The sequence below is a fragment of the Quercus lobata genome, chromosome 8 (assembly GCF_001633185.2).
Source record: "Quercus lobata isolate SW786 chromosome 8, ValleyOak3.0 Primary Assembly, whole genome shotgun sequence".
NCBI lineage: Eukaryota > Viridiplantae > Streptophyta > Magnoliopsida > Fagales > Fagaceae > Quercus > Quercus lobata.
Genome location: NC_044911.1, coordinates 20076051 through 20101777, shown reverse-complemented (window position 1 = coordinate 20101777; position 25727 = coordinate 20076051). Strand labels below are relative to the sequence as shown.

The following is a 25727-nucleotide window of genomic DNA, read 5'->3' as shown; positions in this document are numbered from 1 at the left end:
TATTTTTGTATCAATCTATTTGTTCCCCTCTCCTCTAAAAGTCTCGGTAAACGGTTTTTTTTTTTTTTTTTTCAATGAAGTTTATATGTGAGATACCATTGGACAATGACGGGTTGGGCTGGAGCAGTTGGGCCTATCCAGTAATTTGAATTTGAAAATAGATAGCTCTATTTGTTTACTCACTTTCTCAATCTCTTTCTTCGTCTTGAAGCAAAGGGAGCAGCGAATAATGTCAAACAATTTACCTAAATCCTTCACCGAATAAGAAGTGAACATCTGGGACTCTGTACCTCTAAACCATTTTCTCTCTTTGTCTTTGAAGGTGCGAATAATGTCAGACAATTTGCCTAAATTCTCCAAATCATTATTCACCCAACAACAACAAGAAGAGTCAATGTGGGACTCTTTACCTCTAGAAATCCTACTCGATATTATCATACGACTACCCATCAAATCCATCATAACTTGCATCTCTGTTTGCAAAACATGGAAATCTCTCATCCAAAACCCTTCCTTCATTTCTGACCATCTCCGCCATTCCACCACCAAATACGATCACCACCTCTTACTCTTCAGGCTCTGCTCTAAGAAGGTGGTACTTGGGACTGGGAGGCCGGTATGTTTCAAAGATGAAAAGGAGTTCTGCGCATTGCATTGGGACAACCAAGATTTTAATGAATACACCAGGTTTGATGACTTCCCCTTCCATGCACAATGCCGTCGTGGAATATTTCGTGTGGTGGGTACTTGTTGTTAACAATATAAAGTGAGAAAGAAAGACTGAATAGTCTTTATATTGATGTGTGTATAATAATATACAATAGAGAGCCTTATATAGGCTAGGTATGTGTGTAGTACAAGTAAAAGGAGTAAACTACAAGTATAGTATACTGGGCTAAGCCCAATGGGCTAAACTAGTATAAGTTATACACTAACATCTCCCCTCAAACTCGAGATGGCAAGGAGGAAGCCAACTGGAGTTTGGATATAAGATCTCGAAGACGACCAAGCGGGTGAGTCTTGGTGAAGATATCAGCAGGCTGGTCAGTAGAGGAGATGGAGAACAACTTGAAATTTCCTTTCTCGAGATGTTGGCGAGTGATGTGGCAGTCAATCTCAATATGCGTGGTGCATTCATGGAAGACATCATTATGAGCAATGTAGATAGCACTACAATTGTCACAATAAAGAGGAGTGGCAGTGGGCTGTGGAGCATCCATGTCAGCCAAGAGCCAGTGAAGCCAGACAAGCTCGCAAGTGGTGTCGGCAAGGGCACGATACTTAGCCTCAGTACTGGAACAGGAAATCACATCTTGCTTCTTGCTACGCCACGAGACAAGAGAAGTACCTAACAGGAAATAAAAACCTGTGATAGAGCATCAATCAGTCAGATCACCTGCCCAATCCACATCTGAATAAGCATAAAGCTCGAGAGAAGATCGAGAGGAGTCGAGACCATGATAAAGTGTGCCTTTGACATATTGGAGAATCTAAAGAACAATAGCATAGTGGACAAAATGAGGTGCATCCATGAACTTACTAACCATACCTATAACATGTGAAATATTCGGACGAGTAACAGTGAGATAGATTAGACTACCAACCAACTGACGATAGCGAGTAGCATCAGATATAGGTTCACCATCCAAAGGTGTGAGCTTTGCATTGTATTCTAAGGGAGTGGAAACAGTCTTGGTGTCAATGATGCCAGCTTTAGAGAGAAGATCAGAAACATATTTAGCCTGGGAAAGATAGTATCCATCAGAGGATGAGGTAACCTCAAGCTCAAGAAAATAGCTGAGAGTGCCCAAATCTTTCATCTCAAAATGCTGACTAAGGAAGTGCTGAAGAGAGCGGATACCTGCAGAATCATCTCCAGTAATAATCATATCATCAACATAAAGAAGAATAAGAGTGATACCAGCAAAGGATCTTCGAACAAAGAGAGTAGTGTCATGAGGACTCGAAGTGAAACCCTGCTGAGCAACAACTGAGCTAAACTTTTCAAACCAAGTTCGAGGAGCCTGCTTGAGGCCATAAAGGGCATGGTGAAGGCGGCAAACTTGATTGCCTGAGTGTGGATAGCTAGGGGGTGGATGCATGTACACTTCTTCGTGGAGGTCTCCATTGAGGAAAGCATTCTTCACATCCATTTGATAAAGAGGCCAACAGTGAATAGCAGCCACAGCAATGAGACATCTGACAGATGTAAGGCGAGCAACAAGAGCAAATGTTTCCTCATAGTCAATGCCATACTCTAGCATATACAACATGGTATAACACATCGCGTTGTTAATATTTATTTAACATGGTATCAGAGCTCAATGTCCTTAGAACACACCAGTGGAGGATCTACAGTAGAAAGTTGTTCCCACATAGTAGAAGTCTGAGAATAAAAATCAGAAATAGACTGACCTGTCTCTTGGCGCATTTAATAAAACTTTGATTCAATGTGGAACTCCAAGCTTGAATCATTAGTGCCTCAACAGTTTATAGCGATCGGCCAAAAATTTCCAAGTAGCCTCAACAGTTTCAAGACGAGGAAGAAGATTATGAATGGAGGGAATAGAGGTATTGATAAACCAAGATAAGATCTTACTCTAAATACTCTCCCATTCCTCTAGGCATTCTTCATAATCATCTGTTATAACAGCAATCTTGGAAGACTCTTCAGCAACTGTGGCTTTTGACTTAAGGTTTGGTACTAGCTTAGAAATTGAACCAATCACATATCTCCACAGTTTACGACCTTTGAGAAAGACAGTCATATTCTGAGACCATGCATGATAACTAGTAGGACCATCCAACATAATGGTGATAGGACATATGATATCTCGTTCATTTTGTTGAGCCATAATGAAGAAAATGACCAAAAAGTGAAATTTAGAGACCTCAAATGTAGAAACGGAGCCCAAAATCGGAATCTACACAAAAAACTGAGCAAGACAGGTCCTGTTGGAAAATTTTTTACTTTGGTCAAAGTCAACGGTCAACGATCTGGTCAAAGTCAACGGCTGACGTGTGCGGACGTGGCAATGTGACGTCACTCTAGGGCTGACGTGGCAGTACATGAAATGAAGCAGGTGCATGGGAAGCGCGTGAAGGCTGTGTTCCTAGCACGTGAGGCGCGTGTGAGAGACGGACGACGCGTAAAGCGCGTGCTCGTGAGGCAGAAACTTTAGCCAGTGCATGGAGGCACGTGTGAGGTGGTTTCTGGCCGTTCTTGGTTGGGTTTTGCTCAGGATTGGCTGTTCTATCATTCTATGTCTTTGCTTGGTAGTTGGATAAGCAGAATGATGAGATTCGAGAGTTGCAGGGACTGTCGGCATGACAAAGGTGACTCGCTTCTGACAGTGACTACTGGATGAAGGCGAGGGCAGCGGAAGAATGCCGAAGATGCCCACAGGAACCAGAAATTCAAAGGAATGGCTCTGATACCATGTTAACAATATAAAGTGAGAGAGAAAGACTGAATAGTCTATATATTGATGTGTGTATAATAATGTACAATAGAGAGCCTTATATAGGCTAGATATGTGTGTAGTACAAGTAAAAGGAGTAAAACTACAAGTACAGTATACTGAGCTAAACCCAATGGGCTAAACTAGTCTAAGCTATACACTAACACTTGTAATGGCCTCGTTTGCCTTGTCGATGATTTCAGTTGCTACTCTCACAATTTCATTCTCTAGAACCCTTGCGTTAGAAAGTTTGTCCAACTTTCTAAACCCAATATCGAATTCCCCAAACACCTCACCTACATCGCTTCTTTCGGGTTTGGATTTATAACAAAACCAATGACTATAAAGTGGTGAAGATTATGACTTTTCGAGATAGAGACAACTTGGGCATGGGTGAGTCTCCACCAGAGGTTGAGGATCGGGTTGAGGTTTATTCACTTGCTACTGGTGAATGGAAAATGCTTACTACCGTGCCTCCTACAGGTACTGAATTCTATGGTCACCCATATTCTTTTATCAATGGGGCTCTACATTGGGTTGCTTTCAGAAGAACTAAAGACAATATGTTTCTTGAGTTTGTTTCGGTACTCAATTTGGAGGATGAGGTGTTCCGTAAGATAGCCCTGCCAAAACTTGGCATGAATGGGAATAAGTTGCCCACATTTATTTCAGCATATGGGAATTCCCTTGCCTTGTTTCAAAAGGTTTCTATGGACCCTCTTAGTATAGGGCTAATGGAAGAGTATGGGAATGCATCCTCGTAGACCAAAATTGTAACTTTTGTTGATCAAGGTCCCAGATGAAACAAGTCTTAGGTAAAAGGTTTTAGGAAGAGTGGTGAGGTTATATTGTTAGTGACCAACGAAAAATGGTCTCACGAGGCCTTGAGACCCAAGAAATTAATGATCTTGGGATTGCTAGATCTTATAATACTATTGTTGATTCTTATGTTGAGAGTCTAGTTTTGCTCGACAAAACCAACCATGCAATTACTTACTGAGGAAAATGAAGGAGGAGCGACAACAGGGAAGGTAACATTTTATTTTGGTCCTTACTTTTATGGTTTTCTATTTTGTCATTCATATATGTTAGAGATATATTAGCCCATTAGCATAGGCCCAAGCCTAATTCTACTTTGTGTGCAAGCCAAGTCTCTTACTTGTACCAAAAGTCTATTAGTCTAGGGTTTAGTCTAATATATATACCCATGTTATGGTTCATTGTAATACAAGATTTGTACTACACTCTAATACATTATTGATGTAGTCCTTTAGGATTTCCTCAGTGGACGTAGGCCATAAGGCAGGACCACATAACTCTTGTGTTCTTGTACTCCTATTTTATGCTTCTTTCTTCTGCATCTATTCAAGCATATTCAACATGGAATATATTATAGCTAATATTTAACATGGTATCAAAGCCACCTTCCTGTGGCTATGGTTTCCTATCCTTATGGTGTGTTTAAGAGCAATCTTTGTCTTCCTTAGTGTTTCTTCACTGCGTTCATCTTCTTTGGCTTCCTATTGCTACCGTCAAAATTCTCTAGTATAGTCATGCCACCTTTAGAAGTCGCATCAATACTAAAAGACCATTGCCTTCCTCAAACCACCATAACAAAGCCAAAGAGGGTGTTAGAGATATATTAGCCCATTAGCATAGGCCTAAACCTAATTCTACTTTGTGTGCAAGCCAAGTCTCTTACTTGTACTAGAAGTCTATTAGTTTAGGGTTTAGTCTACTATATATACCCATGTTATGGTCTATTGGAACACAGGATTTGTACTATACTTTAATATATTATTGATGTAGCCTTTTAAGGTTTACTTAATGGATGTAGGCTGTAAAGCTGAACCACGTAACCCTCGTGTTCTTGTACTCCTATTTTATATTTCCCTTTTTTGCATCTATTCAAGCATATTCAATATGGAATATATTATAACTAATATTTAACAATATATACTTAGCATTGATTATGAGTTAGATGTGAATATATATGGCATTGTTCTTAGCCTCATTTCAGTTCTTCTTCAATAATCATTTAATACTTATAAGAAAAAACCAAAGTGGTTCATGAGGAAAATATTTGAAATTCAAGTTTCACTACAAGGGAATTTTTTAAGAGGAAATTACATTTTGCCCGCCTATGGTTTGCCTAAAAAAACATTGCCTACCTGTGGTTTAAAAATTTGCACTTTACCCACCTAAGGTTAGCTTTGTTGTCTCCAGTTACCCACCTCTGTTGAAAACAGAGGTAAATTTGTATTTTATGTCTCTCTCCTCTCAAAACATAAAAAACTAAAAAATAAAGAAAAAAAAATATCTAAAAGCTAGATTTTGTAAAAATTAAAACCTAACTTTTACATATTCTTTTCATGTATCAATTTTTAGATATTTCAGTTACCCACCTCTATTAAAAATATGGGTAAATTTGTATTTTTGTTACCTTTTTATGTCTCCCTTCTCTCAAAACATAAAAAACTAAAAATTCAAGAGAAAAGAAGATCTAAAAGCTAGGTTTTGTAAAAATTAAAACCTAACTTTTACATATTCTTTTCATGTATCAACTTTTAGATATTCTAATTTAACATATTAAAATTTTAAATTATGCATTTCCTCACTTGAACCAGAGAATGGAAGAAAAAGAAAGACATTGAAGTGGCCTATAAAAGGAAGCTGTCTAAGGATGATGTCGCTCATTTCTGGAATGCAATGCAAAAAGACTATTACTTCCAAATGTATTATGATGACATGCCAATCTGGGGTTTCATTGGAAACGTTGAAAAAGAAGGCAAAGTTGACCCTAGTGAATACAAATATTTTCTTTTCAAGCATATTCATTTCAATGTTTCCTACAATAAAGACCGTGTGATTGAAATTGTGGCTCATATGGATCCTCAATCTTTGGTGGACTTGACCGAAGACAAGGAAGTGGAAGTTGAGTTCATGTACACTGTGAAGTGGAAGGAAACAGAAATTCCTTTTGAGAAGAGAATGGAGAAGTACTCATAGGCTTCTTCTTTACCGCATCACTTGGAAATTCATTGATTTTCAATTATTAACTCATGTGTGATTGTTCTACTTTTGACTAGTTTTCTTTCCATTCTTGGGTTCAAGTGAGGAAACGCATCATTTCTGATGATGCCAAAAATCGTCAATTAGTTGCATAGTCCTCACATGCTCTAGACAAAAAACCTGCAAAACAAAGAAAGAGAAGACCTCACAGAGAATATCGGTGTGGTACCGGCTAAATACCCTCCGAAAGTTAAGTTAGAGAACTTTTACAACTCTAGAGTACCAAACCTGGGGTAAATTATGCGTACCTTGATTTCTGTGGGTCTTGGGTTTTTATAGTAGTAGCTCGACCAAGCAGATAAACATGATACCGTAACGCTCTAACTAAGGTCTCATCTTTTCCACACGAGCCGTTCAATCAAAAGGTAGATGCACATACTCAACCAGAAAAAAAGTGACTACATGAAGAGAACACGGCAATCAAACTTGTTTGGTACGAGACCCCATTTTCCATCAGAGTGTAAGCAATTGCCGCCCGCATCAATTCAAGGCTAATCCCGCAATCCTAGTCTTCCATGCCAACATCGTTCACACATCCATCTCATCAAAGACTTTGAAGGTACGATCGAGACTTCCATTCCAAATTGATCATACCATACATATTCACAATAGCTATCCGTCACATTTACTTTTCACTTCTTTTGCTTGAATGAGATCATGCAGCCACTGCCATTCTCCTTTTTTTTGAAGGCTCTCGATTGGACCAAAAGAAGAGAAAGGTTTCAGAAGGAATTCTCGATCCAAATAACTTGGGCGGTGTCCGCGGGAATGCCCAACTTCTGGGGTCAGCTTTCCTCATGATTGAAGACTAGCCGAAAGGGAAAGCAAACTCGCTTATCAAGCAAGAAGCATAAAGGTTTTTATCCCTCTTGGTGTCTGGAACAAAATAGATCCCGTGGGCGGACTCACCTCAAAAAAAGCGAAAGAAAGAGCAGAGAATGAGCGGACTATTCTCGTACAATATTTAGTTTTTTTTTTTTTTCTTGTTATCGCGCATAATAGGGCACTACTCCATCTAGTAGGTTAAGCAGGGAAACTCCAGAACTTTATTTCATAATCAAAGTCAAAATTTAGGTCTTGCATCTGCATAGTCTGATAGGCAAAGATAGCGTCTGACGACTAAGATGGAAATCCTACACAGAAAGTCGATGGGAAAGCGAGTATAGCACTAAAGAGAAGAACCCTCGGATGAATGATAGAACCTATAGCTTCTGCTGCGGTTGATGCCTTTGATATTAGGCCTGACCGCTGGTTGGAGAATTGTTTTAGCTCATCTCACAGGAGAGCTCATATTCAAAGGGTGGACCTTGGCCCTATTAGTGTTATGACTTTCTTTTCTTAGCCGCCCTTCTGTTCCGTAGCCGACTTAGCTGATAGCTTAGTCCTGCCTGCATAAGAATGTATTATGGGTACGGAGAGCTATAAGGACCGATTATTTCTCGAAGCAAGTGCGGTGCATCCTAAGTGAAGGTAGTGAGCCCTCGTTGTCCGGTGGTTTGGGGCCTTCGATAGCCCGTCCGTAGTGATGTTAATTGTGGTTACATCCATAAGTAGCTTGGTCCATCTTTACTCCATTTCATATATGTCCGCGGATCCGCATAGCCCTCGATTTATGTGTTATTTATCCATTCTTACTTTTTTTTTATCTGGAGATAACTCTCTTCAATTATTCCTGGGATGGGAGGGAGTAGGTCTTGCTTCATATTTGTTAATTCATTTCTGGTTTACATGACTTCAGGCAGATAAAGCAGCTATAAAAGCTATGCCTGTCAATCGAGTAGGTGATTTTGGATTAGCTCTTGGGATTTCGGGTTGTTTTACTCTCTTTCAAATAGTAGACTTTTCAACCATTTTTGCTTGTTCTAGTGCCCCCAGAAATTCTTGGACTTCTTACAATATGAGATTGAATGCCATAACTCTTATTTGTATTTTACTTCTTATTGGTGCTGTTGGGAAATCTGCACAAATAGGATCGTATACTTGGTCACCCGATGCTATGGAGGATCCCACTCCAGTATCCGCTTCGATTCATGCAACTACTATGGTAACAGTTGGCGTTTTCATGATAGCAAGGTGCTCCCCTTTAGTTGAATACCCACCTACAGCTTTGATTGTTATTACTTTTGAGAGCCAATCTTCGTTTCTTGGTGGAGAAGGTGTTTCCTTATGGGGAAGATCCTCATTAATACACGTATTTTGTGAGATCCTTTCCTTGTAGAGACTTCGCTGATTAGGGTTAGTCTTAGGGCACAAGAAATTTCCATATGAGGTTCCTTGGAGACCACTTAGGCCACGTAGGTGCCTCGTGGCTTCACTACCCATCTCCCTTGTGTCCGTCTTGTTGGAGTCTGTCCGCTACGAAGAGTCCGTCCACCATCCTACCCTTCCATCCGGGACACGATCCCTTCTACCAGTTACTTGACTATCAGTCCTTTTAGACCGTCCCTTTTCTTAACACAATTGCTTATGACTGACTCAATTAATTGGATCCATCTACCTTGGGTTTTATCCCCTTCAATTTCAATTTTTAATGTGTTAAAATAGAAGATCTAAAAGTTGATACATGAAATTATGTAAAAGTTAGGTTTTAATTTTTACAAAACCTAGCTTTTAGATCTTCTTTACTCTTGATTTTTTAGTTCTTTAAATTTTGAGATGAGAGAGACATAAAAGGGTAACAAAAAAAAAAATTTACCCTGTTTTTAACAGAGGTGGGTAATAGGAGGCAAACGAAGCTAACCCCAAGGGCATAAAATGCCAATTTTTAAACCACAGTTAGGAAAAGTTTTTTTCGGGTAAACCATAGGTGGGCTAAGTGTAATTTCCCCATTTTTTAAAGAATTACTTATTATATGAAAAAACTCAAGATCTTCATCAGATCTATACATATTCATTTATTATGCTAAACTTATCTTGGTGCGTGCAACATACAGTGTAACCTTTCTTGTGTTCACTATTGGGTTCCAAATAATATTATCACAAAAACTATTAATTTAAAATAGCAATCACACGCAAGAACACAAATATTTAGGTCGAAAACCCTTTCTCCTTAAAGGGAAACACCACAGGACAAATTTCGAATAATTTCATTATTATTAAATCAATTACAATAACTCTTATGTATTTCTCATGGTTAAAGAAAAAACTCTCTTATTTTTATTTACTCTCACACACACTACTCAAAGGCGGCAACACTTTACTCTCTTCTTTCTATTTTTCTTCTCCACGCATAGCTCTCTCTCTTGGCTATCTTCTTTTTCTCTAAGCGGCTCCCTCTTGGCTACGCTTTCTTTTCTCTTGTGTGGTTTCTTCTTTCTTTGTTTTCTATTCTATATGCGGCACACCCTCGTTGTTGCTCTCACCAATTCTTATGGTGCACACTAGTCCTTGCTTTTATAAGCATGTCTACCGCCCTACATGAATCCTAGGAACACATGGATTCCTAACACTAGTTTAACTAGAATTCTTGTCATGTACGTGGATACTTGTTTGCCAACTTTGGACAATCCCATTAGAAGCTCTGGCCTTATGTGGGATGGATCAATGTGCGTTGATGCACCCAACAATCTCCCCCTCCAGCCCACCAATGGGAGGAGATCTTCATTTTATCTCTTCAATTTAAATCCACGATAGTCAAGTCAACACAAGGCTTGACCTTCTTCATTATCTTCACTAGCACTAAGAGCACCTCATCAATGTTAACACCTTTCATTCTCAAAGAATTCATCTCATCTTGGATTTCCTTAATCCAATTTCTTGGCTCCCCCTTATTAGAAGCCCAATTATTCTCAAAGCTTACAGTTCGAAGTTCTCCAATAGTCCTCTTCTTATGAGGTTCATCAATCTCTAGTTAAGGATATTGCTCCCATTGCTCAAGACCTCTATGATCTTTCACTTCATCATCATCTCATGTATTTTTAGCATCTTCATATTCTTCATCACCTATTACTTCCTCATCTGAAGCACTATTAGGCAATGAGAATTTCACCCTCTTGACATCATCACCATCAATCCCAACTCTCATCTTTGGAGTCCTCAAAATCTTTAATCTCATTGAGCTTCTTCTTACAAGTCTTCACATGAGTCTTGTACATACCACTGCAAGCATGTCCTCTTGCAACAACCAATGGCCCATTAGTAAGTTTCCATCGTCCATTACCAAGGTGGTTACTATAACCCGCTTGATCCATAGCCATTGTAGAAAACACATTCATCCTTAAATCTGGAACATGTCGCACATCATTCAACCTTGTGGTGCTACCAATATTGGTTTCGATGCGCACATCACCAATTCCCACAATTTTTTAGTAACTGGAATTACTCATCTTCATTGTACCAAAGTCTCCTACTTTGTACATGGTAAACTACCCTTTCTTAGGGATAACATGGTGGGAGGTATCAACAACCCACTCAACATCATTATTAGCAATATGCTCACACTTTTGCTCTTCAACAGAGAGCACCACAACGTCCTTAGCAATACAGCAGCTGTAGTATTTTTCTCACTATCATTCTTTTTATCTTTGCCTTCAGTTTATTCTTTATTCCAATGCCAACAATCTCTTCTTATGTGACCCTTTTTCTCACAATAGAAGCATTCTCTAATTTCCTTAAACTGAGATCTATCTCTTGATTGTGACCTACTTTTAAATTTTCAATCATTAGGTCCTTTACTTCTACCTTTGCTTTTGTTCTCCATGACAAAAGCTTGATCTTGTACATTGTCTATATTTGCATCTTTCCTACGAACCTCTTCACTTAAAATCAAATCTCAAATATCATCATACTTGAGTTTGCTTTTCCCTGCAGAATTACTCACTGTCATTCTCATAGCTTCCCAACTATTTGGTAAAGAAGCCAAAAGAATCAATGCACGAACATCATCATCAAATTCAATTTCCACCAAGGATAATTGATTTGTGATTGTATTGAACTCATTCAGATGCTGCGCTACAGGAGTGCCTTCCACCTTCTTCAAATTAAATAACTTCTTCATCAGATGCACCTTGTTGTTAGCTAACAACTTTTCATACATGCCAGACATAGCCTTCATCAAATCCACTGTGGTATTTTCTTTCACAACATTGTATGCAACTGATCTTGATAGAGTTAATTGAATAACTCCCAATACCTGTCTATCAAGAAGGTTCCAGTCTTCATCCTTTATAGTTTCAGGTTTCTTCCCCAAAAGAGACAGATGCAATTTCTTCCCATAGAGATAATGTTCAATCTGCATCCTCCAATATCCAAAGTCTGTTCCATCAAACTTCTCAATTCGTGAAGCCTTGCCTTCTTCTCCAACCATTGCTTCCACTTAAACCTTAACTCTGATACCACTTGTTGGGTCCTAAATAATATTATCACAAAAACTATCAATTTAAAATAACTATCACACACAAGAATACAAATATTTACATGGAAAACCCTTTCTCTTTGAAGGGAAAAACTAGAGGACAAACTCCCAATAATTTCACTATTATCAAATCAATTACAATAATTTTTGTGTATGTCTTACAGATAAAAAAATAAATAAATAAATAAATAAAAACTCTCTTGTTTTTCTTTACTCTCACACACACTACTCAAAGGCGGCAACACTTTGCTCTCTCCTTTCTATTTTTCTTCTCCTCACATAGCTCTCTCTCTTGACTATCTTCTTTTTCTCTAAGTGGCTCCCTCTTGGCTGCACTTTCTTTTCTCTTATGTGGTTTCTTCTTTCTTTGTTTTCTATTATTTTATATGCGGCACACCCTTGTTTCTCTCACCAATTCTTATGCGGCACACTAGTCCATGCTTTTATAAGCAAGTCTACCGCCCCACATGAATACTAGGAGCACATGGATTCCTAACACTAGTCTAGAATTCTTATCATGCACATGGCTACTGGATTCCTAACACTAGTTTAACTAGAATTCTTGTCATGTACATGGCTACTTGTTTGCCACAACTTTGGACAAGCCCATTAAGAAGCTCTAGCCTTATGTGGGCTGGATCAATGTGCGTTGATGCACCCAACATTCACTTCCCTATCTATACTATATATAAAAACGGAGGCCTTTAGCATTAATTATGATTGCATCCTGTTGAGCCAGGTAGGACTCCATGCTTAGTCTTCTCTTAAGAAGCTTAGCCGTGTCTTCTTCTTCAAAAGTTAGTGGTTTCAGATTGCCAACCTCTCTTTCTTCTTCATTAAATGGTTGTTATTACGTTCGAGTTTTCTTTTATTAACAGTGAAATGAACCCGTTTTTATTAACAGTGAAATGAACCAGTGTAAGGGTCGTTTTCAAAATTTATCTGAATTGAAATACTCCCCCCACACCCCCCCCCCCCACCCCACACACACACCCCCTTCCCCTCCCCTCCCCACCCCTCTCGGCTTTTCTCATCATCAAAGATTTGTCAAGAAAGCCATCAAATGAGACTGCACAAAAAAAAAGAAAAAAAAATGACAGATGATTACTAGCCAGGAAGAAAGAGAGAAAGAACTTAAAGGCTAAGAAAGACAGTCACAGATACAATAGGAGCAATCTTCAAAAACTATTAGTGTTTTTTGGTCAAAGATTCTTTTTCTTTTTAATACAAATGTTGTCTCTCAATTAATATACAATTTTTAACCCTTTCATTTGCTTATCCTACTTGGAAAATTAACTTCCAATTGACCACAAGCATTGAAATTTTTCCTTTGCTAAGTCTTGCATCAGTTTTGCTACTTTTGGGATTTTTTTGTAGAAAAACTGATCCTTTTTTTTTTTTTTTTGAGGAAACTATTGGTTTCATTTGATAATAAATGAGTTGTTTTGGTTTTATGCTCCAATACATTTTTTTTGAGATTTGGCTGTGTTAAGATTGGACTAATTGTTTTTATTGTTGGTGCATGCCAACAACTAATTGATTGGCTTTCAACTACATGTCAGAATTTGTTATGGTATTATGAGAAGGGGAAAGAATGGTATGGAAAATATAATTGACAGATTGGCTTGAAGGCATTGATGCTTTGTGGTTGTAGTTCTTTTATTGACAAGGTTTGAGTTCAAATTAAAAATCCAGTTTTGAACAGATTGAAGTAAAGTGAAAGATGTATCTTCTTGGTAGGCCATTTATCATGAATTCTATATGAGCATTGCTCAAAACATCTGCCTCTCTAAATCGGAGATGTACCTGGAAGTTACAGTAAACAAAAAAGAAATTGTAAATCTTCTCTTTACTTTTTTTTCTTTCTTTCTCTCGGGGTTAATAAGGAGAATTAGATTTGGTCACATGTATTTGGAGTACACTAAAAATATCTAAATTTTTTATATTCTTATACCATTCCTGCATTATATTATTAACATGTGCTTTTTACAATTTGCTCTAAGAAATTTGGGCAAATTTTAACAATGTAGCTGACTATTCAACACTTGGACTATAACATGCTTCTACCTTGCCAGTCTTATTTTTGTTTTTCTGTCCATTTATTAGGAAGACAATCCATCTTTTCTTTATTTAAATATTTTTTGTATAGAAAATCCAGTTATCTTTGTATAGCATTACTGAAATTTTGAATTAAAGACGAATGTGTCGGTGATCAAGTCTTCAATTCTTTGATTATTGATATTACGAACATTGATATGTTTGGCTTTATATATATTTTTAGAATTAAATTTGTTAGAAACTGAAAAGAATATGGATGGACACCCAAAGTTGGCATATCCTTCTGTATACCTCAGATTATAACATCTAGGAGATATGGAGTAATGGTTTAGACTGTTACTCTATCCCACTAAGTCCACTATTCCACTCAATATTAATGGAGTGGTGTGTATATAAATACCAAGAGTGGTACCCATTGTACAAAAAAAACGAATTCCATATTTTTCATAGTGTTTACAGAGTGTTGTGAGGCTCTTAGATTGTGGGTTATGTTTGCATCACTCTAGTAGTGTGCAACACTGTCAGAGAAACATTTTTGGTTCGTGGGTTGCACAAACTGGAATTCAAAACGTATTTGGATAGCTGGTCTACGTGGAGACTAGCCCTAGACAGCGTAGAATAATCTCAAAGCTTCTGTGTGATCATCGGTTTAGGCCAAGAGAAATATGTCGAAAAACCGATTACTTATATTCCGCTGCAAGTTTCTATTTCTTACATTGGTATCAAAGCGTTCATAGGTTGTTCTCAATATCATAGGCATATATGATTAGTTCTTAATACGTTTTATACTTCTGTGATATGCTATGAATTTCTATGCACCTCACATGGCCTTCAATGACAAGTTTTGATTCTGAGCATTTCGTGCCTTAAAATTAATATATGTTGTTTATATTACATGTATTAATATCTACCTTAAGTTTTGTAGCAAATCTCTAAGTGTGCCATGAGATATAGTTTCACAAAGCTTAGAACACCGAAACTTTAAGGACAAAACTGCTCTTATATGATTTTTGTTTTCAAAATATGATTTCATATTATGAATCTATATGTTATAAGCTTTAAATCGGTATATGGTACGTTAAAAATGGACTTGAAATGAAGAAGATATAAAACTTTGAAACTCATGTCTGAAACACATTTTTTTTTGCTGAAAAAAAAATTTTTGAGCGGAGCGGATGAAGGTTGAAGACAACATTACGTGTTTCACTTTTTTTTATGGGACATCACGTGTTTCACTTGCCAAATGGGCTGGAGTGATAGCAAATTAAAATATATAATAATAATAATAATAATAATAGTAAAGAAGAAGGAGGTCCCAATTGCTTCTTAAACACCTATTTTTTTTTCTCTTTGCTCTATTAGTGTGCACTGCTCAGTGTGCACATGTGCTCTGTCTGTTCCACCATTATTTAAATAAATAAATAAAAAGGGGTTTCACAAACAGTTTATTTCCTAAATATATTAGCATGACACGTGAATGGTGTTTAAATATCATGACGATTCGTTCTTCTTACATTTAAAGGGCTGCTGCAATTTACTATTGTTGATGCCGCTCTTTATTGGTGGTGTATATATATTTTTTTAAGAAATATTTAATGATATGGGATTGATTGATTTAAATTATTTAATTCTGTTATTATTTCTTAGTGAAATATGGTATTAAAAATATTTACACAACGTTAAATATTATATTTAACACGACAAAATAATAATTATTAAAGCAATAATTATTTCTTAGTGAAATAATGATATGTCTATATGATTTATTTTCATGAGTTTAAATTGTGATAGCATGTTTGGCTTAATAGTTAATTGATAAAATTGGTGAATTATTTTCAATACATATATTTTGTAAATATGTTTAGAATTGAAATATGGAATAATGGGAGTATGGTTGAGTTGCGTTATCTCTCATACATAATTTTGCACGAATAGATTAAAATTAAGCTTAGTAATAAACACTAGTGGCGCAAGAGATGATTAAGAAGCTTAGCGAATTTTCGATCTTGTGACGTGTGTTGATTATCTAAGTTCATTTTAGATCGAACATCAAAATTTTTGAAATGTGTGTGTAATGTCCCATTTGTGAAATTTTGTAGTGAAATGGCTTCCAAAGGTATAGTTGCTAATCTCAATAAAGGAGAGAAACTGGATAGTGAAAATTACAATATTTGGCACTGCAAAATCCAGTATGTGCTAAATGAGCAAGAAGTCCTAGAGACTCTAACTCATTCGTTGAGTAAACCCGATGAGGGAAGCACTGAGCAACACCAACGTGATCTTGCTGCCTATGAAAGTTGGCGCAAGAATGATTTGTGTGCACGCTTTACAATGCTAAGCAGCATGCACAATGACTTGATTGGTGAATTTGAGCAGTATACAACTGCACAAGACATGTGGAAAGCTCTAAAACTAAGATATGGAGGGACATCAGCCACTAGACTGCGTGGCTTAACAATGAAATTTGATTCATATAAGATGCACTCTAAACATACGATGAAGCAGCATATTAGGACGATGTCCTCCATGATTCGAGAGCTCAAATCAGCTGGAAACAATCTTACTGACGAACAACAAGTCCAGGCAGTGATTCGTTCACTACCAAGTTCATGTGAGACGATGTGTCAAAACTTGACACATAATGAGAACATCAAAACATTTGATGATGTGGCTCGTCACTTGGAACTTGAAGCTGAGCGCCTTGAAGCAACCAAGCCGATTAGTTCTGTGCACATGGCTGAGACTAGCTTGCGTAAGGCATCTAGGCCTAAACGCAAGCAACCTGATTACGCTCCTGGACAAGAGAGACCTAATGGGCCACCGCCTAAGAAGGCTAAGTTTGTCAAGCGCAATACTAGAGGAAAGCGCACAAAGAAGGACAAGTCTAAGTTGGCTTGTTATAATTGCGGAAAGAAAGGACATTTTGCTCGTGAATGCACTGAGCCATCTCACCATGTTTTTGTAACTAGTCATGTCCTTGTTGCTAATTCTGCTCCTATGTGGACTATAGTCTCAGCGGCAATAGAACATGTAGCGGGAGATAGAGTGGGATTTGTGGAGTACTGCCGGATTGCTATTGGGTGTAAAGACATCAAGGTAGGAAACAGAGCTAGCGTGGAGGTACTTGGAATTGGTACCTACAAGCTAGAATTGCGAGGTGGTCGCACTTTATTGCTCCATGACGTGTTGTATGCTCCAGAGATCCGGAGGAACTTACTTTCCGTAGTTACTTTGTTAAGACTTGGTTTTCGGTTTATTTTTTAGAATAATTATGATTTATTGCATTTGGGAACAATTTATTATGGCTGTGGTTTTATTTCAAATGGTTTTTTAATTTTGGATATTGAATATTATAATAATGATAGTTCAGTTTTTTTTACTTCATCTGATAATGCTTCTGATAATTCAATTATATGGCATGCCAAGCTTGGTCATATAGGGCAAGAAAGGATGACTAGGTTAGCTAGAGAAGGCCTTATGGGCAATCCCGCTAAGGTCACTTTGTCCACATGTGAACATTGTCTTGTGGGAAAGTCAAAAAGAAAACCATTTGGAAAAGCCACAAGGGCATCTTTTCCATTGCAACTAATACACTCTGATATATGTGGTCCAATGAATGTGAGGGCAAGGCATGGAAGTTTCTACTTCATCACATTTATAGATGACTATACACGTTACAGTCATGTCTATTTGATTTCTCATAAGTCTGAGACTTTAGATTGCTTTAGACAATACATGAGATTGGTTAAGAATCAATTAGACAAGAGCATTAAGGCTCTCAAAACTGATCGTGGGCGTGAATATCTATCTGAGCAATTTAAGGAGCTCTATGATGAAAAGGGAATTGCAAGGCAGTTAACGATGCCTTATACACCGCAACAAAATGGTGTGGCGGAAAGGAGAAATCAAACATTGCTAGAAATGGTTAGGTCAATGATGGTGCAAGCAAACTTACCGATTTCGTATTTGGGGGATGCACTTTTGACTGCAGCTTATATACTTAACCGAGTGCCCTCTAAATCAGTATCTTCCACACCTTATGAACTATGGACCGGCAAGAAACCTGACTTGAATAACTTGCGGCCATGGGCTTCAATAGGTTATGTTCACAATACTTCTCATAGACATGGGAAGTTGGGGCCTAGAGGAAAGAAGTGTATCTTTATAAAATATTCTGAGCATTCCAAAGGCTATGTGTTGATAGGTGAACAACCTAATGGAAGTGTAACTGAATTGGAGTCATGTGATGTTGATTTCATTGAAAGTGAATTCCCTAACATAGGTGAGGTTGAAAAGAACTTAACTCTTTATGAAATGATGGATCAAAAGGTAAGCGCCCCAAGTAGACTATTAGAGGACAAGGAAGAAATTCCTGAAACTCCTAGAGACAGTGGGAGCGACTCACAACCTAGTGGGAGCACACCACTAGAAGTTGATCCACAACAACCTCAGCCACGTAGAAGCAACCGTGGAAATATTCCTCGTCATCGTTTTAGAGATTGAAGGGGAAGCTTTCATGATTGCTTCACAGGATGATGATGAGCCAAAAACTGTGCAATAGGCTTTCTCATCTTCTGTTAATGATGAGTGGATGAAAGCAATGAATGATGAAATGGAGTCTATGAGGACTAATCAGGTCTGGGATCTGGTAGACCTACTGTCAGGGCGTAAAGCAATTAGGAAAAAATGGGTTCTTAAAATCAAACTCAAGGCGAATGGGTCAATAGAAAGGTATAAAGCTCGATTAGTGGCAAAAGAATACACCCAAAAGGAGGGTGTTGACTATGAGGAAACCTTTTCTTTGGTTATGAGGTTTGCCTCTGTTCGACTCATTCTGGCCATTGTTACAAACTTGAATTTGGAATTATACCAAATGGACGTTAAGACAGCTTTTCACAATGGAGAACTAGATGAAGAGATCTATATGGATCAACCTATTGGCTTTGCGACCAAAGGTCAAGAGCACAAAGTGTGCAAACTTAAGCGATCCATATATGGTTTAAAGCAGTCATCTAGACAATGGTATCTGAGATTTCATCGAGCCATTCTATCGAATGGGTTTACGATGATCGAAGAAGATCATTGTGTCTACGTAAAACGATCCAAGGGAAGTTTCATTATTTTGTCATTGTATGTCGATGACATATTACTGGCCGAAAATGACATGGAGATGATTATCGCCACAAAAGGGTGGTTGTCCTCTAACTTCGAGATGAAGGACATAGGTGAGACCGATTATATTCTAGGGGTTAAAATCCTTAAGGATCGCTCAAAGAAAATTTTAGGTTTATTACAACAAACCTACATTAAGAAAGTTCTTAAGCGTTTCCAAATGCATAATTGCAAACCCATAGATACTCCAGTTGCATAAAATGAGAGCTTAAGCCTTGATATGTGTCCTAAGACTCAAGATGAAAAAGAAAAGATGGCTCGTGTTCCCTATGCTAATGCAGTTGGAAGCTTGATGTATGCAATGATGTGTACTCGGCCTGATATATGTTATGTTGTTGGATTAGTCAGCAGATTTCAGTCTAATCCAGGACTTACTCATTGGAAAGCTGTCAAGAGGATATTAAGGTATCTAAAAGGAACAGCGAACTACGTCCTTTGTTATTAGGGTTCAGATTTGCGTATGATTCGCTATAGTGATGCTGATTGGGGTAGTGACCTAGATGAATGCAAATCTACATCTGAATATGCTTTCTTGCTAAATAATGGCGCCATCACTTGGAGTAGCAAGAAACAACCCTGTATAGCATTATCAACTATGGAAGCAAAGTATGTAGCATGTTCAGTAGCTGTTCAGGAAGCAGTTTGGTTGAGGAGGTTCTTTCAGAATCTTGAGGTTGTCAAGGATGCCTCGGATCCCATTACGGTACATTGTGATAGCATGGTAGCACTTGCCTATGCTAAAGATTCTAAGTATCATGGTAGAACCAAATACATTGATATACAATATCACTACATTCGAGACATGGTTGCTCACAATGAAGTGGTTCTAAAACACATTTCTACAAGCCTCATGATTGCTGATCCTCTTACAAAGCCTATAGGAAGGGATGTCTTTCAGATTCATGTTAGGAGTTTAGGGCTACGTAGAATATGATGATATGTTGTTTTTAGTTACCATTTATTGTACTTTTTTGGGTTATTTTGTTTTAAATACATATGATGTTATTCAGTTAATAATATGTATGTTTACACACACATATACCATATGATGAATTCTGTGGTATGAAAGGTATGTCAGCAGGTTTAGGTCGGCTTACTCACACGAGCGATCGCCTCTGGCACTTGAGTAGTGAGCAAAGATGAGACATTGTGTCATTCAATGCTTATGTAGCATATATAGATGGTTGACACAAACAGATGTCGCCTTAGTTGGGACTAAGATGCGGTCTATAATATATTTATCTTGATTAGACAGTACATGGATAGCCCATGATCCATGTAGCCTGTGGTTAGCCAAATGCGAGAACTTATTTGATGCCTGAGGTGGCAAGCGAATAAAGGACTTGAGTTAGGCACTTGAGTAGCGACTAGACTAAGATTTGTACAGTGTATTGAGTTAAGACATATGCTCTTGCTTAAGAGAACTCCACCGTAACATGTATTTCATACTACATGTGCTTGCTTGACCAAAAGCGGAGGTGAGAGAATAAATCCCTGCTTCTTCACCGTGTGAGTCCCATGGATCTTTCATTAAGATCCTACTTATGCCCTTGTTACTTTTGACTATGTCATGAAGTTGAGGTTTTGATGTCTGCTACTTTGGCATGTTACCCATAGCCATGTTGGATTCAGTCTAAAGGGACATTGCTGGGAAAGCGATTGGACTAAAGTTGAAGGACATAAGTGCAAAGGGAAGACTATTTTTTTAACACATCCTTATATTTGTACTCATTGTCAACAGGTTATAGCGCTTAAGGTAGCGAAATAATCGTGAGTACATTTAGATAGTTATGATGGATCAAGCATAAGTCTGAGTATTAAACTCAAGAGGGGTTAGAGATGCTTGATTCGATGTGTTAATATATGTCTAGGGCATAACGAGACATTTTAGGGATGTTGCTATGCTGGTCTTGGTATAAGATTCAGTATAGTGCTCCCAAATTTGTTTTTTTTTCAAGTGTGCTCGGCAATCGTACAACCTATTTGCCAGTATGAACGCACTGAGAAACACATTAAGAGATGGATAATAAGGCCATGCCACAGTGGATGAGTGGGAAATGTTAGAAACTGAAAAGAATATGGATGAACACTCAAAGTGGGCATGTCCTTCTGTATACCTCAGATTGTAACATCTAGGAGTTATGGACTAATGGTTTAGACCGTTACTTTACCCCACTAAGTCCACTATTCCACTCAATATTAATGGAGTGGTGTGTATATAAACACCAAGAGTGGTACCCATTGTACAAAAAAAATGAATTCCACATTTCTCATAGTGTTTACAGAGTGTTGTGAGGCTCTTAGGTTGTAGGTTATGTTTGCATCACTCTAGTAGTGTGCAACACCGTCGGAGAAACGTTTTTGGTTCGTGGGTTGCACAAACTGGAATTCAAAACGTGTTTGGATAGCTGGTCTACGTGGAGGCTGGCCTTAGATAGCATAGAACAATCTCAAAACTCCTGTGTGATCATCAGTTTAGGCCAAGAGAGGTACGCCGAAAAACCGATTACTTATATTCCACTGCAAGTTTCTATTTCTTACAAAATTGATTGGAAGTGGAGAGGTATTCAATGAGGACCTTTTCCAAATGATATATGTTAACGATATAGTAGCCCAATAGTATAGGCTCAAGCTCTACCTACTTTGTGTCCTAGCCAAATCTTATACTTGTACCACAAGCCTATTAACCATAGATAGTGTATGGTTAGTCTAAGATTTAGCCTATTATAATACCCATAATGAGTTCATTGTAACACATGATTTGTATTTAACTCTTATAATAAAGATGTAGTTCTTTTTTATGTTTCTTTAGCAATTTAGATATGAGATTTACAACCAAAAAAAAAATCTGCTAGAACTACTCATTTCATTTGTTTGAATGATAGCAGTTGCTACTTTTACATTTTGCAGCATTCTTGAGGATTTCATGCAATATTATGTATCATATATCTTGCATAAAGTTAATTGTGGGTCATCTGGAGGCGTATATTAATTAGTTGCTGATCTTATTGATGGCACTATAGCCAAATAGAATTCAGAGTTGGTGAAGGAACTTTATGGGGGGGGGGGGCGGGCGCGGGTGAGGAAATGGTACAGATTCTTAATCCACATCTCCTTAAGTTTTTGACTTCAGATCAGGTTGTTATGAAGTTAAAGGAGATTATCAACTAATCTGTCCCAATGAAGACCTGTTAAGTTAATAGGCCAAATAAATTAAATGGAAATTTCATAAAATTTGGAACCTCAAACTTCCTTTTAAGGTTATGACTTTACTATGGAAGATTTGCTCTGATGGTCTTCCTGTTAAGGCTGAAGTGGGCAAGGGAATTGCTTTGATTGAAATCTTATATCCATTATGCTCCTCTAATACTAAATCTCAAGACCATCTGTTCTAAGGCGTAATTTTGCTAAAGCTCTTTGGTATAGCTTAAGTAGAGGGCTTAAAACTAATACACTAGGTGTATGAGTGATTTTGCAATAGAAATGCTAACTAGATTGATTCTTTAGAATTTATTACTTCATGTGCTGCATCATGTGGTCAATCTGGATTACTAGAAATGAAGTTGTTTTTACAAGGAAAATTGTTTCTCTGAATCTACTTTAGCTATGAACAGAAGGTGCTTTGTTGGCAAGAACAGATGGGGGGAAATATGGTAGTAGGGTGTCATGACGGGGAGACACAAGACAAAAGCTAACGACATGCATCAAGATCAGAGAGCTATTATCAATTCTGCAGCGAGGCAATTCAACCATCATCTTCCTTCTGTTGAATAACATTGTGGTGGAATTTTGCAAAGGCAACAAAATTCCCTGATGGATGCCTCATTTTCTCTTTAGTGACGTGAGACAATTTAGTTGGTAAATAGATATAATGGCTTTTAAGTAGGTCAGACTGTGTTTTCTAAGAGCCCCATCAGCTAGCTACTTCAATTTGCTTTGAATTGAAGTAATTTGCTACTATATTATTATATGATATATGTATGTGTGTCTAACGTAGACTGTTTGTACGATTGTATCCTAGGCCTTCATGCTGATGGTTACAATCATTCCATATCATTGTAATTTTGAGATGAATGTTGTATATATGACCAATTTCTTTAAATCTATTTTGTCAACCTTTATTTGAACTATAATTTTTTAATCCATTTGCCTTCATGTGATTTTACCATTGAGCAAAGTGATTTTTAATATCTTACAAATTGGGTTTTAATTATTTGTGAATTGGTTGAGCATTTCTTGAAACTCTGATCATGAATTGGGGTTCAATTACTCTTTCATATTAGTTCAATGGGTTTCAGTTACATAATTTGTGATTTTAGTTTGAGGAAGTTTTTTGATAATCTGATTAAGAGTTGGATTACTTATTATGTGAAAATTTTAAAATTATTTATGAATTTTGATTTGCAACCAAATTTTTTTTTTTTTGAATAATATTCATATTATTTCAATGGGTTCAATTGCATTTTTTTTTTTAAAAGAAGAAGTTTCTGTTTATGTTTTTTTTTTTTTCATTTAATATTTTATAGAAAATTGGATATCAAAATTGTCATGGGGAAGAACTCATGTTTTCTTTTCATTTCCTTCCCTTTTTATTTCCAAGCTTCCGTGTGTGTATGAACATAACATTAGATGTCTACATTGTAAGATAATTATTGGTCATATAATTTTGCCGACTAATTGAATCGAATAACAAGTGGGTGGTGCCAAGAACAACTAGATGTGGCGGATTAGTTTTATTTTGGAGAAACTCCGTCAGATTAGATGCGGTGGATTCTTATAGATACTATATTGATGCGGTAATCAATGCTGGTGGGGATGATGAATAGAGATTTATTGACTTCTATGGTGAACCAAAAACAGCAAGAAAAGGTGAGGCATGGGAGAAACTGAGAAGACTTAACCGAAGCATAAACAAACCATGGTTATGTGTAGGGGATTTCAATGAGATTATTGGTCAAGATGAAAAATTGGGGGGTACCTTGCAAAGCCACAATCAAATGCAGTTATTTAGGGAGGTAATCAATGAATGTAGCTTTATGGACATGGGGTTCGTTGGCTCTAAATACACTTGGAGCAAACATTTCGATAATGGGGTGTCTATTTGGGAGAGATTAGATAGGGGCTTGGCGAATAATAACTAGTTTCTGAAATTCCCAGAGGCCAAAGTACACCACCTTTCATGCAACACTTCGGACCATTTACCCCTGTTTTTCAATCTGTTTGGTTTGGAGATTCCTGTAAGGCACAAAATATTCAGGTTTGAGGAGATGTGGTTGTCTGATTCAAGATGTGGGGAAACCGTAGAAGCAGCATGGAGGCATTTGGAGGGACAGAATTTTGATAACATAATTTTACAAAAAGTGGCAAAGTGTGAAAAAGACCTTACCTGGTGGAATAACAATTGTTTTGGGAATGCCCGAAAAGAGTTGGAGAAAAAAAAAAGAACAACTGGCAGAAGCAAAAAGAATAGCAATGGTGAGTGGAGATAATTTTTTAGTTCAAAAATTGAAGGGTGAGATAAATGTTTTGCTTGATAGAGAGGCTAGAATATGGAATCAGAGATCAAGGGTCTTATGGTTGAACAATGGGGACAACAATACTAAGTATTTTGATAGCAAGGCCATAAAGAGATTTTGAAGGTATTCTATAATGGGTATTCAGGTTTAGGATGGAAGTTGGGTGGATCAATTGAGGGATATTGGACAATGCTTCATTCGGTACTATACTGAGATGTTCACCAATTCAAACCCTCCAAGAGTTCAAGAAGCAATCCAAAATATTCCTCCAATGGTGACCGAATCCATGAATGCTAATTTGGTTGGTACTTTTCATGAGTGGGAAGTTGTGGCGACCCTTAAGCAAATGGCTCATTTGAAGGCACCAGGTCCCGATGGAATGCAACCCTTGTTTTACAAGCACTTTTGGCAAACGGTTGAGGGTGATGTAAACAGTTATATCCTCTTATGGCTTAATTCAGGTACTCTACCTTCACCTGTTAACCATACTTTTATCACTCTCATCCCTAAAGTTGATAGTCCTGAATTAGTCACTAAGTTTCGGCCTATTAGTTTGTGCAATGTCTTGCATAAGGTGTTTTCAAAAGTTTTAGCAAACCGCTTGAAAAATTCTTACCAACCATTATTATTGAAAATCAATCAGCTTTTGCGAAAGATAGGTTGATATCTGACAATATCCTTATAGCTTTTTGAGACCCTACATTGTATGAAAAATTATAAATCCAAAGGAGATGGTTTCATGGCGATAAAATTGGATATGAGTAAAGCCTATGATAGGGTTGAATGGGGGTATTTGGAAAGTATTATGAGGAGAATGGGTTTCTATGACAAGTGGATTAATCTAATGATGATTTGTGTTAAAACAGTTACTTATTCGATTTTGGTGAATGATGAACCCCATGGGCTTATCCAACCTACTAGAGGGATTAGACAAGGGGACCCACTATCCCCCTTCCTATTCCTTTTATGTACGGAAGGACTGCATGGGCTTATCACAAAAGTAGCAGCTGATGATGATTTGAGGGGCTTTTCTATATGCAAGGATGGTCCTAAACTAACCCATTTGTTCTTCGCAAATGATAGTTTGTTATTTTG

General features: G+C 37.5%; 1 pseudogene; it reads left to right on the top strand.

Moving 5' to 3' along the window:
* Window positions 1-331: 331 nt before the first annotated feature.
* LOC115956564 lies at window positions 332-4461 on the top strand (annotated as a pseudogene).
* The last annotated feature ends 21266 nt before the right edge of the window (window positions 4462-25727 follow it).